General features: G+C 31.4%; 1 long non-coding RNA gene across 1 annotated transcript in view; it reads right to left on the reverse strand.

The window, feature by feature from the left end:
• Window positions 1-6,135: 6,135 nt before the first annotated feature.
• Window positions 6,136-18,312, reverse strand: part of LOC126739729 (uncharacterized) — a 52,274-nt gene continuing 40,097 nt past the window's right edge. The window contains exons 2-5 of the long non-coding RNA XR_007661694.1: window positions 13,676-13,711; window positions 13,511-13,567; window positions 6,867-6,913; window positions 6,136-6,235 (exon numbers count right to left, since the gene is read on the reverse strand). This is a non-coding gene — a long non-coding RNA (uncharacterized LOC126739729). The remainder of the gene's footprint in view (window positions 6,236-6,866; window positions 6,914-13,510; window positions 13,568-13,675; window positions 13,712-18,312) is intronic.

Here is an 18,312-nt window from a genome sequence, read left to right on the forward strand (position 1 = left end):
ATAAGAAGTTGACCAAAATGCAACTAATATTTTATTTTTATTTGAAAACGAAAGTACGCACGGCGTTTTGGTCAGAAAACCCATTGAAAGACAAAGAGATAAATAAAATTTACCTTTCTTGGAAAATTTATATTTCTTGAAATGTACCTGGCATGTGATTGGTAATTCCTTATTTCTTATTTTATTTTATTTTATTTTGCTATTTAAATGCATACATGTCAAATAAGGCCTTATTTTATTCTATTTGTCTGTATAAATTCAGCTTAACTAGTCGGCAATTAAGGTATACATTTAGGTTTACACCCTTTATATTAGGTACACCTTTATTAAGATTAAAGGGTTTTTAGGGGATTCTAGTTTCTTAATAACATTCCTAAGGTTTTGACTCAAATTTAACCGTTTTATTAGTACATATTATAAAAAAAAATAAAAGCAAAGAAAAAATGGCGACTGGATGCATACATAAATATATTACCTATTACCTAGTTGTTTATTTAATGTGTCACAATGAATAAGCGTCAAAACTCATCAAAATATTTTAAAATAAAAAAACCTTGATTTTACCCAATAATATTATTAAACTTAATACTTTCCTTATTGCCCCCCGTAAACGCATTTCTAATGTGAACTTTGTGGACGGACTTGTATCCTGTCATGCGAGGGGTGCCGGCGTAGTTTACAAGTGATTTACGACCGCTTATAAAAAAAGGCGGCATTTTGAGGCGATCAAAGAAGTGATTCTATTTGTTGAAATCTATATACTTTGGTTGTGAGATTGATAAAACGAAAAAAAACATTTCTTTGTATTCGGCTGTACATCAGATTTGACAAAGCCTTATAACAAATTATTTGCTGGTGGCTGGTGTCTGGTTTTACCTTAATTGAATAATTCAAGATTCGCTTATTAAAATTTTTTGAAACTTTGCACGAGGGTTTGCCAGACTGGTCTCTTCAAAAAGTTATCTTAAATTTTTTTCTGTAAAATGTACAGGGAAGCCAATAATTGATCCCCTTTTTTAAAAAAATTACATGGGATTCCCTATGTTCCGCTCGGCGACGCACCACCCGGTATATAGCATATTTTTCCGGAAAACTGTGAAAATAATATAAATTTTGAATTGATCAAAGCTAAACAAAGTGAACTAAAGTGCAGTAATAATGTAACAACATTCTCCAAACTTTCTTTTGTTTCTAAATATTTAGTTTTACAACTTCACGGTCTGAGATTATAAATGGTCGTTCACTTAAAATAAATATTACCTTCTCAAATTTTAATAATCAAAATGTAGTTTCAGATAATTTCAGATTTAAGGTGAAGTGTGTTATCAAGCATCATGGTCAAGAGCTAACTTCTGGCCATTATACATCTGTGGTCAGCATTCATATATAATATAATAATCAATAAAAGTAAATATATACAGGGTGGTCCATTTAACTTAAAACATCCGAATATCTCAAAAACTAAACATGTATCCAGAATGTTCCATGTGAAGTTCTAATGGTTTCCAGGGGGCCAATGACGTCATTGGTTTGACCTTCAGTGGACGTCTTCAAGGTCAAATGAAGGTCAACTTCACTTTTTTCATAGAAACCTCTATTTTTTTTAGAAACATGAATGAATATGTTTCTAATGTTCTTCGTGGTGCAGCAATTCTTCAATATTGTTGTGACAAGGCATTGTTGATCAATGATCAATGCAAGTTGTTATGATGCGAACATTTTCTATAGTGAACAGATTTCACGTGTTTATCCCAGGTATTTCAGGCGATTGTAAACAAATACTGATGAATAAAGTAAATGAGAGATTATTTTGGTTCAGAGTATTCGTTCAGTTATCAAGTATTTGACTATTTTGTTGAGTGACGTTGAGGCATTCCATGCCTAACAATAAATAAAAAAGTTGAAATGGTCCTTATCTATGGTGAATCTGAACGGAATATTAATAAAGTCAACTATATACCATGCGACTTTCTTAACGACGACTTCCATCGCGAGCATCATTTTATCGTGTAGTGAACCACTTTATAGAAGATGGAAGTGTGAGAACGATAAATCGATCATGAAAGAGAAGCATCACCAGTCAAAATAATGAAATTGCCGTCTTAGCTGCAGTTACATAATCATGGAGTCAGCTCACGATCAATTTCTCCTGCTTCTGGAATCTCGAAAACAAGTGTCCTGAGAATTTTTAAACGTCACAAGTTTCATCCGTATCAATTGTTGCTACATCAAGAGCTTCACGGGAATGATTTCCAAAATCGAGTGTTGTTTTGTGAATGAGTCCAAAATCAGTTGTGAATGAATTCAAAAGAAATAGTTATTTTCATGCAAATAACTATTTCTTGCTGCGCGTCTTATTCGCCGATGAAGCTTCATTTACAAACTATGGTGTAGTTAATCGTCATAACATGCATTATTGGGCAGTTGAAAATCACAGGTGGTTTCGAGCGATAGAACATCATGGCGGCCATGGTCTGTGAATGTCTGGTGTGGTATCATCAATGATAAAGTCATAGGACCTTATTTTATTGATGGTGTCCTTACAGGTCAAAAATACCGTAATTTTTTGATGGAGATTCTAGCAGTATTTTTGGAAGATGTGTGTTTTGAAGTGATACTAAATATGTGGTACCAGCATGATAGTTGTCCTGCATTATCCATTATTCACGCGCCAAGTGTTGAATCGTGACTGCAATGGACGTTGGATAAGTCGCGGTGGAGCAGTCTACGAGCAGCCACGGTCACCTGATTTGACGCCCTTAAATTTTTTCCTATGGGGTTATTTGAAAGAGATCGTATGATCCACCAACGACTCCCGAAAATCTGAAGTTGCAAATCACGGAGGTTTGCAGGCAAATAACTCCACAGATGCTGAACTCTGTTCATTGACCGTTTAGAAAGCGAGTCGAAAAATGTATAGAAGTGGAAGGTCAAAACTTTGAACATTTATTGAAACAATTTTCTAACTTTTTTTGTTTCAATTTCTTTTATTTGAACTTTGTACGTTTTATTTTCAAGTTTTCGATTCTGTTGATAATCAAATTCTATCATAAGATACTTTCACTCCTTTTGATAGATCATCAGATACTACCTACGAAGGCAAATGTCATTGTCAAGGAAAAAAAATCGTAAAAGAATCAAGAATTAATATCTGGAAAAGAAAAATGCGCATGTAAAAAAGTGTCAGATGAAACTTATTTTTTAACGCTAAATCAGATACTATTAAAAACAAAGAGATTTCTATGCAAAAAAGTGAAGTTGACCTTCATTTGACCTTGAAGACGTCCACTCAAGGTCAAACCAATAACGTCATTTTATGGCCTTCTGGAAACCATTCAAACTTCACATGAAACATTTTCTGGATACATGTTTAGTTTTCGAGATATTGCGATGTCTCAAGTTTAATGGACCACCCTGTTATATAATAATCAATGGTGGAACTGTGATGATAATAATATAGGTAAAGTTTCTAATTTTGATGACACATTAAAAGATGTCTATTTGATGATATTAGAATTAATTACAAACTAAGATAATTAACAAACGCTTATATTTTTTTAATTAACATATTTTTGTTTTTTACTTCTTCTACATTAAAAGAATTAAACAAAATTATATGCAAGCATTTCATAATTTTTAATAGACAATGTTCATGATGAAATAATAGATACTTTGACTAGAATTTTTTCTATACTGTATTTATCAAGTCATATTTATTAATTATTACCACTGATTTTTTGTTCAAAGTAAAAAATATAAAACATCTTGTAAATATGGAATTTCAGATAGATATTCTGGAACAAATTGTCTTATTTTGAAAAAAAAAACGTTCATTTAAAAATAATAACTATAAGTGCAGAAAATAAGAAAGCTATTGGTAAAACTTCGAAAAAAAAATCGTATTTATACTCTCTTTACAGTTTTTATTTTTTAAACTTCAGTAATTTACTATTTCAAGTCTTGATAAAACACATTTATTATTTTGCAAGAAATTATATACTATTTTGGTATTTGTAATATGATTAAAATTGCTTTAATATGTCCAAATGTTTCTATTTTTTAAGCTTGTTTTACTTATTTTCCAACAACACAAATAACAGGTTATTAATGATAGTATTATATATAATTAATATTGTGACCAACATATATTTTTAAAATCATTATAATTTGATTCTATAATACACTATGATTGTCTTATAGCTTTAGCTACAGCACCACTTGGCATTAATAGCGACTTAAGTAAATAAAAAGGCTTAAATAAAAGTACTAAAACAGCTAAAAATCCTATTATATTGTCTAAGGGGCAAAGAAAAACAATTTAAAAAACATACCTGTAAAATATGTTTTGCAATTTTAAACCTCAGTAACTTAGAATTTCAAGTAAAGTCTAATAAAACATTTATTATATTGCAAGAAATAATATACCATTTTGGTATTTTTAATATGATTGAAATTAGTTTAATAACTGGTATATTATTCAAATGTTGTTATTTGTTAAAATTGTTTTAGTCATTTGCCAACAAGAAGAATAACAGGTTATTAATGATAGTATTATTTATAATTAATATTGTGACCAACCAATATTTTTAAAAAATCATAATTTGTTTCTATAATACATTATGATTGTCTTATAGCTTTAGCTACAGCACCACTTGACATTAAGATCGACTTAAGTAAATGAAAAGGTTTAAATAAAAAAAAGTATTAGTTTTGCTTCTTATAATCAAACATTTTTTCAATCCTTTTTAAATACCTAAAATAGTAATAGTATTCAACTATTAGAATTCTAGATAAAAAATATCGAAGATATAAAATATAATAACTAAGGTGCAAAGAATAGTTTAAGTAATTACCAAAAAAACCACAACAATATTATACATATAATGGTCAACACATAACAAAATGATTACAATAATTGGCATTTACAGAATTAGAGTATTACAAAATCCCAGCTTTGTAATATTATGGCAGAATTTAGAAAAGGAACAAAATATTGATATGTATATTAATGAGGATATTTAATGATTCTCTTTTTGGTAAATAAATACTTGTAATAATAATAATAATATTTTCTTATATGTATCTATGAAAACATAATATATTGCTTCCGAAAAAGAAATTATTTTTTGGATATGCAATATTAATGAGTCCATAATGAGGACGAAACAATATGCTGCTTATCAGATGCCAATATAATTTGATACGCATTTATTTCAAGTAATATTTTTTGATAAATTCACATTAATTTTTAGGGTGTTGATGTCGCTGCAAATTGGCCAGACCTCAACAAGGGGAAATGATTGAAGAGAAGTTACTTGTACATTCGCGTTACAAGAGAGAAGGAACTATACTTGTAATGGGAGAGTTAAAATGTGGATTTTACGTTTCATTCAATATTTTCAATTCAATAATTTCAATTATATAAAGGCTTTCTTTATATCCAGCAATAAATGTTTATTAACAAACGAATATTTTTATCGGATACTAAACGTGAAAATAGGGTTTCTTTAATTTTTATAGATTCGCTCTTGGCAACTCATGCAAATGATACATTTAATAAAAAAATCACATTTATAAATGATTTGAACGATACCTTCATTTAGGTATTACTTAAAAATGTTCTATGTTTTCTCTTCAGATAATGCATAATAAAATAAGTAAAAATAAATATCTTATGTTTATGTGGCAATAAGATCCAACTACAATCAAAATTAAAAGTTGATGACATGGAATTTTTTATGAATACATAATTAAGAAACTAAATTCAGTGTATTCTATGTTAAAATTATAATTTTGTAACCATATATTTTCATTATATCGAAATTATCATGGCAGTGTAAGTTTTTTACTCCAAAGCTTCTGAATTTTCAGTATCTAAAATATATTTGGAAATACTGTATAAAACTTAGATATAGGACAAAATTTATAGGAAACATTAATTGTTTTATATGTCGCACGTTTAATATTAGCTACTGTTTTGATGTACTCGAATGTATTTTAAAATATATTGTAGTAATCTTTTATATTAAACAAACAAATCTTTAAGAGTGATTGATATTCAAATGTTAACATTAGTTTATGTAACTTATATGTAATAAATAGAGGTGAATTTTATAAATAAAACTTATATCAATCTTTTTAATTATTTATTAAAAATTTAAAAAAAAAATTGAACCGCCACCGTTTCCACGGCCGCGGTGGCTACTGCGCCTAGGGCGCCTTGCAGGTCTCCTGTCTAAAAATAAAAAATATTTCATTAAATTTTTATTTTTATTTTAATGATTTATACAGGATGTCCAAGAATTCTACGATCATATAACAAACAGTGATAAGCTCAACTTAGTTTTTTTTAATTGTAAATATTATTAAAGAAAGCGCTTGAGAAAAACATATTAGACTATTAATTATTAAAACTTAAGATTTTGCTATTTTAGATTATAATTTTTGTAATTTAAGTTTATGTAAAATTAAGTAATTTAAATTACCTTTAAATTATAATCCATATAATATTTGGCCACTATAATCAATATACTTTAATTAAAATTGAACACCTTATGTTTTCAAAACTCAGATAAAAAGATATAGTGAAAAATATATAAGATCTTTTTATTACTTTATTTCACTCTATAAATTAAAACCGTTTTATTTTAAAATATCTAAAAATTACCATTGATTGCCGTCTGCCGGTTCTGAAAGAACATTTTTTTAAAATTTTTTATAACAAAACTAGTGACGATAAATTAAAAATGTGATATTTAAAAAGAAATTAAATAAGACAAATTATATATTTTCGTATTATAAATTTCATTTATTTTTCTACCTTTTAAGAATATAAAAATGAGAATAAAATAAGAAGGGCTGCTTACCACTAAGGCGTTTACCTGCCCTTGCAGGGCCTCCAACATTCTAAATACTGCAAAAAAAAAGTAAATGTAAGCATTATACTTTTTTAGGTATTATATTAAGGTAATTAATTATTCGGCATACTTCTTTTTCATAACTTAAAATATCATTTTAAAAAAATTAAAAATCCCATTTAAAATTCAAGAATTGAATAATTTTGGAAAAAAAAAGAAATGATAAAACCAATAAAATAAATTAATCAAATCATAGTCATAATTGCAAGTTTTACTTTTTCAAATTGGAAATTTATAACATCTTTCTTGAAAATTATCTTTATAGTTTGATTATAAAGTCTCTTATTTAGACAAGTTAACAATTTAAAAAGTTAAACATGTTTATAAAACATGAAATCTCCGTGTTTTTCAACTTTCACAGAATAAATTTTTTTTTATTGTTACATTTGTGGTTTCGAACTAATATAAATATGCCATAAATGTTGTGTATGGTTGGATTTTCCAAAGTATAGGGTTTTGGAAAAAATGGTTCCTGTGGAATCTCTATAAACTGTCAGTTACATTATTCTAGATGTAAGTTATATTGCTTAGATTATTGTTAAGAACTTAATGAATGATATATGGTTGTAATTTTCAAGGGTTATAACGTACTTAAAAAAAAAATTTATCATAAAAAATACATGTCTTGGAGCAAGAAAAATTATTGAAACATAGATATCGCCATAGCTTAAAAGTATTATATCCATTATCTGTATATAGGCAAACCTTTAAATTACCCATTAAAGTTTGAAATCATTTGGTTATCAAGACTCAAAAGAGTTTGTAATTTTGTTTTCTTCACAATCACAAGACATATCATACTTATACATATTTAAGCTAGCAATCATAGCAAGTATATTGTGTAAATTAACTTATGTTAATTTACACAATAGGCGCGAAACAATAATTATTATTGTACTAATTTTGTCATAAAACATTCTATACAATGTTAAATACATTTGACCTATATGTTATAATGACACTTGTAAAGGACTTTTTTAAAGGATATTGGTATACTCTATCTACTATTTAAACCCTTTTGTATACAAAAAATAATAATTATTGACTTTTAAAATATGAAGAATGTACTTCTGAAAAAACATACGGGTGTTCATTTCAAAACTTCCCACCACGGATTTATCGAAAACCACTGTTTAAAAAAAAGCGCTAAAATACGTCAAAAGGTTTGTCAAGGGGGACAACTTTCTAACCTAAAATTACTTCACCCCCTTTCACCCATTGCCCCCCAGGGTTTTAAATGGCAAGGGGTATCGAGTAATAGCTTGTTTAAAAGATCTTTCGAAGTCTTTTATTTTGACGTTTGATTTTTTTTAAATCGGTCGATTCGTTTTCGAGAAAATTAGAAAAATCTTTGTTTATCTTAATTTGTTCAGATAGAAAACAAAAACATGAAAATATCAGTCACAAAAATGCACTAATGGGTGTCTCAGAAAAAAGGACTAATGGGGTTTGTTTATTTTGCAACGGAAAGCATAAATTACAGTGGTGTTTTAAATTTAAAGGGATAAGCCTTGATGAGAAACGCAATTTTATTCAAAATAAGAGGTTATGCTATAACTGTTTGGGGACAAAGCACTCTGTTGCTCAATGTCTATCTACAGGGTGTAAAACGTGCAATAGGAAACATCATACTCTTTTACATTGCAACAATTCTGAGGCGTATGGTGTTTCTCATCAACAAAGAGACAAAAGGGGGTCTTCAGAGAATGAGGTTAGGGTGCAGTCGACTTCAGGGGTACAAGAGGAGTTACCTCAAACAGTATCACAGTCAGTGTTAATTTCACAAGGTCAAATTTCTACTTTGCAGGTTTTATTAGGAACGGCCAGGGTAAGTTTGGTTACTAAAGATAAACGAGAAATAACGGTTCGCGCGTTACTAGATTCTGGATCTTAAGTAAGCTTTATAACGGCTGAAATACTTAAGAAATTAAATTTATCGAGTTATTGTAATACAATAAAAATTGGGGGTATTGGAAATACCATTTCTCAGGTGACCAAAATGGTTGATCTCCAACTATATTCCAAGGTAGATAGGGGTTTTGACATAAAGGGTTCATTTTCAGTGTTGGAGAAAATAACGTCTCCGTTACCACATGCCTTTGTAGATACTAGCAAGATTCACTTACCGAGTTACATCGAATTGGCAGATCCGGGATATTTTAGGACTTTGGATATTGATATGCTTATCGGGGCAGACCTCTATTTTGACATTATTGTTTCAGGAATTGTTAATTTAGGTCAAGGTCTTCCAGTACTACAAAATTCTAGGTTTGGTTGGTTGGTCTGTGGATGTGCTCCAATCAAGGGGTATAATGGGAATTTGGCATGCAACTTTGCTTTATCAGTCTGTCATTCAATGCAAGACCTTGATGAAAGTATTTCTAGGTTTTGGCAGTTAGAAGAGGTTTCTAACAAAAGAGTTTTATCTAGTGACAAACTATGTGAGGAAAGGTTTTGGGAATCTGTGCAACAGTTGTCAAATGGTCAGTTTTAGGTAGATTTGCCTTTTCGCAATGCTAATGACTACACTCAGCTAGGAGACTCTGCTACGATGGCAATTAGACGCTTCATTTCATTGGAAAGGCGTTTACATAAGAATTTAAAGTTGTTTACTAATTACAAGGCTTTTATTGACGAATATGTCAATCTGGGACATGCAAAATACACTGAATTTGACTTCAACGATCCTCATACAAATTTTAAGGTTTTTCTCCCACACCACTGCGTAATTCGGGAAGATAGTTCAACTACCAAACTACGCGTAGTGTTCGACGCATCTGCACAAACTTCTAGTGGTTTGTCGCTTAATAACATTATGTTAAAGGGGGCACCCGTTCAGCCAGACTTATTTGACATCTTGAATTAGGTTTCGCACATTTTCTTTTGTTGTGACGGCTGATACAAAAAATGTATAGGATGGTCACAATAAATCCCACTCAAAGATTTTTGCAGAATATTATATGGCGGGATTCTCTCAACAGTGACTTTAAATGTTTGGAATTACAAACCGTGACTTACGGGACAAATTCGGCACCATTTCTCGCAACTCGTTACCTCAATCAATTAGCTCAGAATGAAGCTTTAAAATATCCTTTAGCTTCGGAGGCCATTTTGACGCAATGTTACGTGGATGATATTCTCAGTGGTACTAATAGTAGGGAACAGCTACTTCAGTTAATTGACCAGTTAAAAAGCTTGTTAAGTTCGGCAGGTTTTAAACTCCACAAATAGTGTTCAAATGATAGTCTTTTACTCAATTCATTGGACAACAACCGGGATCACGTGAAAATCAAAGAGAAAAATTCTTCAAATAAGGTTTTAGGTTTCGCTTGGCACCCTTCAAAGGATGTTTTTACCATTTCGGTTCCACTTTTGGAACAACTAGAGCAGGTTTCTAAATGGTAGGTCCTTTCAAGGATTTCTCAAATGTTTGACCCGTTAGGTCTTGTAGGTCCGGTTATTGTGGTGGGCAAGTTGCTAATGCAGGAAATTTGGACTCGAAAGATAGAGTGGGATCAAACATTACCCCCTGACTTAAAAGAAAAATGGGATATTTTCTTTGAAAATTTGGAAAAATTGGTGGAGTTAAATATTCCGAGGTATTTATTCACAGACAGTTCTGTAACAGAAATTGAACTATATGGGTTTTCAGATGTCTCCATGGTTGCTTATGGGGCATGCGTGTATCTTAGGGGAGTGCATGCTAATGTTAAAATTTCTTCTAACCTGGTTTGCTCAAAACACGTGTGGCACCACTTAAAACTATATCTTTGCCGCGACTGGAACTGTGCGGAGCTTTGCTTCTGTCAAGATTGGTTCACAAACTCATGGGTATTTTTTTTATTAAAATACAAAGGGTTACACTTTGGACGGATTCCAAAATAATAATTTGCTGGCTTAACTCGTCTCCATCACGTTGGACTACATTTGTGTCAAACCGCATTTCTGAGATCCAAGAGCTTATCAATGGTTTTCAATGGAATCACATAAAATCAGAGTTAAATTCAGCTGACATTCTTTCTCGTGGTTCATCTCCTACTAATTAAATTTCGGATGAGAAGTGGTGGCATGGTCCAGACTTCTTGTTGGATACTAAGTTGGACATCTCTTCATTTAAGTCTGACATAAAGGTGCAAAGTCTACCAGAGCAGAAAAAGGTCACGTTACATCAGTCTAAGCAACAATTTCAAAGCGCTATTTTAGATTGGACAAAATATTCTAGCTGTTTACAATTGCAAAGGTCGTTTGCATATTGTCTACGATTTCTAAATAATGCAAACCCGAAAAATCAAAAATTCCAAGGATATCTCACAGTTGAAGAGTTAAAAAATTCCTTGAATAAAATTCTTCAGGTTTCCCGACAGAAATTCAGTATCTTTAAGGTCAGAAGTCTGACTCAAGCTTAAACAATTTGAATGAGCAATCTATTTTTAGGAGCAGTAGTCTTAAAGCGTTAAATCCTTTTCTGGACAAGTATGGAATTTTAAGAGTTAATCGTCGCCTTGCTTACTCTCAGATTGAATACTCTCAGAAGTATCCTATTATCTTGCCAGAAAAGCATCATATTACCAAACTTTTGATTAAATGGGAACATCTTAAGCTCTATCATGCTGGAGCTCACATCGTCTTGGCGAATTTACGGATGAGATATTGGCCAATCCATGGACTAAGCCAAGTAAAGTCGGTTTTAAAGAGTTGTATGACTTGTTTTCGATTTAGAGCTATAGCTTCTAATCAACTTATTGGCGCTTTACCTCCTGATCGAACTTCAGTTGCCAGGCCATTCCTCAAGGTTGGCGTTGACTTTGGTGGCCCTCTGTGGATCAAACAATCAACTCTTCGAAATTCAAAGAAAACAAAGGCTTATATAGCACTTTTTATTTGTATGGCAACAAAGGCTATACACATCGAAGTGGTAACTAGCTTATCATCTGACGCATTTTTGCTTACTTTGAAACGGTTTATCGCACGTCGTGGTAATCCTGAAATTATTTTCAGCGACAATGCCACCAATTTTCAGGAAAGTAATAATATCCTCAAAGACGTTTATAATTTTTTTAAATCAACGGCAAACAAAAATTCTATTGTTGAATTTTTATCGACTAAAGAAATTGAGTGGCGATTCATCCCACCAAACAGTCCCCACTGGGGTGGAATTTGGGAATCGGCAATTAAGTCGGCAAAATATCTTTTATATAAGGTTATGGGTACTTCTTGTTTGACTTTTGAAGAGCTGTCAACAGTGTTAACCCAAGTGGAATCTATTTTAAACTCGAGACCATTATGTCCTATTTCCACTGACGTCACTGATTTAACATGCCTAACTCCGGCGCATTTTTTGATAGGAGAGCCTATCACTAGTTTTCCTGAACGGGATGTTTGTGACATAAAGGAAAATAGATAAAATTTGTATCAAAGGGTGTCAAAAATTAAACAATTGTTTTGGGAACGCTGGTCTTACTAGTACCTCAACTCCCTTCAGAATCGGAGCAAATGGGTTACGAGTAGAGAGAATTTAAAGGTTGAAACCATCGCGTTGGTAAAGGAAGACGGTATACCACCCTTAAAATGGGTTTTAGCCCGAGTAATAGAAATTTTTCAGGAAAAAGACGGCAAGGTGCGGGTAGTTAAAATTCAAACAGCAGGTGGTGAATTGGTAAGGCCTATTACGAAACTTTGCCCATTGCCTTTCTAGTAATTGAGGACAATGCCTCAAGGGGGGGAGGATGTTGTGAATTACGCTTTACTATCGAACCATACTTTAATTATTACATTTAACGCGGTTTCTCTCAGTGAATCGTACTAAATTCAAACGAATTTTAATGGTTTTTGGATGCACCTGTGTCGGTTTCTTGACAAAGGACGGCGGCGGCGGGGTTCGCGCTGCGACAAAGGCTTTTTCTTTGCTTTTTTTTGGCGACTTTTACCGACTTTGCCCGTTTTACGGCAGTCTTACTTGAGTTTTAACACGATTTGGTTGTGCCTCGATATACACACTTTCTGAACTTTTACCTTTTCTCCGGCTAATTTACATACGCTGCATCTTGTCTTTATTAATTTTAAATTACTAGCGATATGGATTTGTACAGTTTGTCTACATATAATTATATAGTTGATTTGTTCGATTGAATAAATCTGGTCCTTCGATTAAGTTGATTTATGGATTTTATTTACATACACCAATATAGTAGCTAACACCCTGTATATATGTCATGTAACATTCAAAAGCTAGAGCAATTTCTGGCAAATTCAAGAATATGACAAAATTAATTTATTATGACTGTCATATCATATTAATCTATATGCCAAACTTTTTTTTTAAGTTAAGGCTTTTAAACATTCCTTTCTTAAAAGTTATCATTATGTTTGACTGTAAAATTAAATTTCAGTTTCCTAGACATGGTTATCTTCAATATCTATAAATTATGAAAGAAAAAAATGTTAAAAATCATTTCTATAAAGATTAAAAATTATATAAATATTAGTTGACCTGATGCCACTTTCTTCTTCTTAAAATAAAATAGCTAAACCAAATGACAATATTGCTTATATTGATAAAATTACAATTAAAAAAATCGGATTAAATTACTTACTATCAGGGGTGGCCACAGAAGGGGCGGCAATGGTGGCGGTCCCCCATGATGGAGGGCCTATAATAACCAAGAAAGAAAAGATATCAAAAAATGTTAAACCTATAATGCAATATTGCTTAAATTTTTGAAATAACAAAAAACACTGATTTAATTTGAATTACTCACCATATTAAGTAGAGCGGCCTCGGACTCATTGACAATCTATAAAAAAAATGTGATAAATTTAATAAAAGTTAAAATAATAATGCCAGTCTAGTCAAAATATTGTACAGAGTGTCAAATTGTCCTGTCACTATTAATTATATTTTATGAAAAAGTAGCGTAAAACCGCGCTGCTTTAACTCTAATAGGTAGCAACGAAGATACGCCGTACATAAGCATCAAAAAATAGATAATTTAAGCAGTTCTTCTCATTGATCCTAAACTATTACTCATTATTGTTAGGGTAACACAAAAATATCTGCTTTTGTATCCGCTTTTACTTAAAATCAGAATTAAGCGGACATTGAAACATTCCGGCTTAATAGGTGATCCAGGTGACCCAAAATGCTTTTTACAGCATACAACTTCGCTATTTTTCAAGATTTGGGCAAAAAATTTCAAAATGCGTTTTTTCTGTACATACTGGTGCCTGTACATAATGGTGAGTTCACATATTAATAATTTTAATTGAGCCAGTAAAAATTCGTGCGCCAGTAAATTAAATTTGCACGTGTGTACATTGACTTGTCCAAAAAAGTTTGTATCCTTCTTGCGTGCTTATAGGATGTATATACTGTAATGAAGTTACAAGATTTTGTCTTTATTTTATAGTAAGTTTTATTTTAAGGTAAGCCCAGGCCGTACTTTATAAGAAAACTTAGATAATTTTGCTCCGTTAATATTTAACCTCTAATTTTATAATTTACATAACAAAAAGGTACATTTTAAGCTTTACCTGTGAGTCATGAGAGGCTTGCAATCGTAAATATACATAACGAAAACAACTTTTCTATCCGGATAGTACCATGAAAAGGTTCAATTTCTTATAGGTTATACCTAGTTCTCCGTTGACTATGTTGTAGTCCTTGGCCTTCATTGTTTTCAGCCCTGGTTGTTCTTAGGACAGTAAAGAACCTCAAATGCATAAAACTGAGAGGTTTTTCATCACTATGCTTCCAGTTTTTCAGTTATTTTCATGAATTTTCTTTTCATGCTGTTGCATTGTTTACATGTTCTTCCAAGGATGTTCGTGAGTCGTCGGCATCCAAATTCCTGCGATGGATATAAAAAGGTTCCAGGTCCACCAAGGTGACACATTCGTCGCAGTAAGGTCGTGCCATACCTTTCGAGCGAAGTACCAGTAATTTTTTCCGTATTTTAATACTGTTAAATTTTCAATATTTACATACATTAAAACTTTGTTGTGACGTTGACAGTGTGAATTGGGTTAAACCGATTCCAAGCGATCTATCGGTTTTAACCGCGGTTAAGCCCTTGGTTGACCTTGAACAGTCCCTTTATAACATAACCAATCGTGTCCGCTTGGACGTGTTTGATTGAAGTAACTTCGTAACTTGTCAGCTGTCGCTCTCATCATTTTGTTTGTTTGTAAATAATACCCCAGACGCCAGTAATGTTATATGTAATTAGTTCTTAAACAAAAATATCAAAAAAGAAAACAAGCCATAATAAATTTTGTGTCATCTTTTAAAAGGAAATAATTTGTTGTTTGTTTTTATTTTTTCCCGCACATATTTCAATATTTTTGACATTTGACGTTTAGAAAACAGCTTCGGACATGGGTAACTGTATTGATAACTGTTCCAAAGTGATGACATATAAAGGGCTAATTGGTGACGTCACGTATCTCAACACGGTTATAACTATAACCGCTTGGACGTGTTTGGTTAATACCATTTAGGAACGGTAATTACCGATAGACCGCTTGGAATCGGTTTTAGGTAAGTGCCACCTGTTGACACTTGACCGGCCTCTTCCAAGCTCGCGTATTAAGATCTTTATCAAATCCTTTGCTATAGATATCGTTCCGTCCGGTTCCGTTTTATTTTATTTTGAAACTGTTGTTTGGGCCCATCTTTCTTCTGTTTTGTGGGGCAAGCATCAGCCGCGACTAATGACACTTATGTCTAGAGGCTGACCCACTATTCGGAGCGGTGTATACTGTGGAGCGCATATAAAACATGATAAAGTGACAGATGATTATATATTTCTATTCTAACCTCAAAAAAATTTGTTTCGTGACTTGTATGTTTTTTTTTCGCGAAAATGTCCGGTACACAGAAAACAGACCAAGGATAGAAGACAAACCTCTGAATAAAGTTCTGCGGAACAAAACGCCACAAAAACGGTGGATGCGATCCGAACTAGCAAAGATACCTGTAAAAATGTATACCGGCCCCTTCCCCAAATATGGAGAAATGAACATTAAAAATCTGTTGAAATAATAATAGACAATATTAATTAATTTCCCTATAATATTTCAATCAATATTCAGGTAACGTGAAGAAATATTATTACATTTCTTTTAGAATTGCAGTTTACCTCAGAACATCAATTGAAATATTATAAAAAAATTAATTTTTGTTGCCTATTATTATTTCAATCAACGATCGAAAAAGACATTATCAAAAACATAAATAAAATTCAAATATAGAACTAACAAAATATTTATTAAAACAAGTAAAAATCTTAAAATCAATAAGTACTACATAATAATATGCATTTACACGGTATTATATTTTAAATTTAAAAATATGGAGGTGAATTTTCGACTTATCATTTCTTGGCGACCTTTTGTAAGTATTGTCTATTTTGCATTATGTCTATGCCAAATACATAACATACTACCAAATAACATACATGCAGAAAAAAATAGTTGTCTCTGATACATGTACGTTTCTGTGATTTCACGAATAATAATTTATTATTGGTGAAGATAGATATAATAATATACATCATTTTATAATGAACTTGTAAGTAGGACTATTAATATGTTTTACCAATTTGATACTTTCTGAAAAGTACCTATTTGATCTTATCATTTTCAGATTGACTTTATCATTTGTTTTCAAGTTTAAAATCTATAGCTTTTCATATTTTTTTAAAATCAACTAAAGACAGATCCATTATCCTTAAATTTGGAAAGCTGCTGTCGGAAACAACAATTTGAGGTAAGTATATATTATGTAAGCCCCCAGTTGAAGATGCGGGGTTTAAAATATCAAATTATTTTGTTCCCCTCAGCCAAAAGGTAATATTGAGTACAAAATACAAGCAATTTTCACTTTTTTATAAAATATTTTAATACCCAATAATCAAAAATTTATTTTTAATAACTCAGCATTCTGTTTTGTTAGTATAAAAAAGAAAAAAAAACAGTTTTCAAGGTGAATGTTTTATACCCAAAGCCCCCAGTGGTAAGAGGACTGAACTTGAAAGATCTTTTACTAGTAAAATATATTTTTTTATTTAAAAAATAAAATAGTAATATCATTCTATATGTAGATATATATAAGTAAAACGTGGAAATTTTAATTGCAATAAATTCAATATGGAAAACCCTGTTCATTGGAAAAAAAATAAAAAATATGGATCCCTATATTTTAGGTTTGCCACCAATTTGTGCCAACAATTTAAGAAAAAAAATTAAATGATAAAATAACTTACATAAGTATATATGTAAATCTTACTAAATAAGATTTACATAGATATTCTTTTAATAGTAATTCATTCATTTACTTACCTTCAATGTTAAGAGTAGGTATTGCTGCTCTTTTGAGTCCTCTCTTACTGGTTGGCACTTTGCAGTACTCTTTAAAGTGACAATCGCAAACATAAAAACGATTATAGATTTATTCCACCTAATTATCAATAAACAATGATAATTAGGTGGATTAATAATGGAAATACATACATTGTATATTTCTGGATCATTTTTTGGAAATCTATGCCTCTTACCATCCTGATTCAGACACCCAGCTACACAACATTTTTTTGAGTGTGACTGTGGAGCAGTGGAAAACATGATTATTTATAGAGAAACTAAAATTTTAAAACCTTAATATTAAAGTAAAAGAGAGTATATAGAATCTTACCTGAAAACTAGGTCTTTATTAAACAAATAATAATAGTTTTGTAAATTGCAACCCTAATCTGGAAATTTACCACAGGTTACAGCACTATAATCTATTCTATAATGTCCTGTTAGTTTGTTTTTTTAATAATAAAACACAACACAAATTGTCACAACAGTATATAATAAGAAACTAATCACTATTCACATAAAAAGAAAATCTATTATGCGGATAAATATCATAAACTCGCACAAAAATATGAATTCTAAATGTTTTCTGTAGTTCCCAGATTCCAGCCAACTACCAGGAAACGAAAAGTAAGTTTTTTGCATATAGTGCTGCCATCTGTCAGTCAAAATAGAAAACAGAGAATAAAATGGGACAGTGTTACTAGCGCCAAAGTGGACGCGATCCGAACCTTTCCTGTGGCGCAAATCCCCATTTATGTTTTTTTCTATTTTCCTCTTTGTGTTCTGTGGTCCGGTAGTTCCGGTACAGAAAGCAGAAGTTGTCTCGAGTGCGGAAAAATATATAAACGTGTTAATGAATTAAAAGACATGTAAAAAGTAGCCGTCCGGAAAAATTAAATTCAATTGCGCCTTTAAAAGTGCTTCAAGGGGATGTTTATAAGTATACATATTGTAATAGACAATTTAGTTACAAGCCAAATTTAAACTTCCATGTGAAAAAAGTGCACTCAAATGTTCCAGTCTCTTGAAACGTGCC

This window comes from Anthonomus grandis, chromosome 8 (genome assembly GCF_022605725.1).
Source record: "Anthonomus grandis grandis chromosome 8, icAntGran1.3, whole genome shotgun sequence".
In the NCBI taxonomy this organism is placed as follows: Eukaryota; Metazoa; Arthropoda; class Insecta; order Coleoptera; family Curculionidae; genus Anthonomus; species Anthonomus grandis.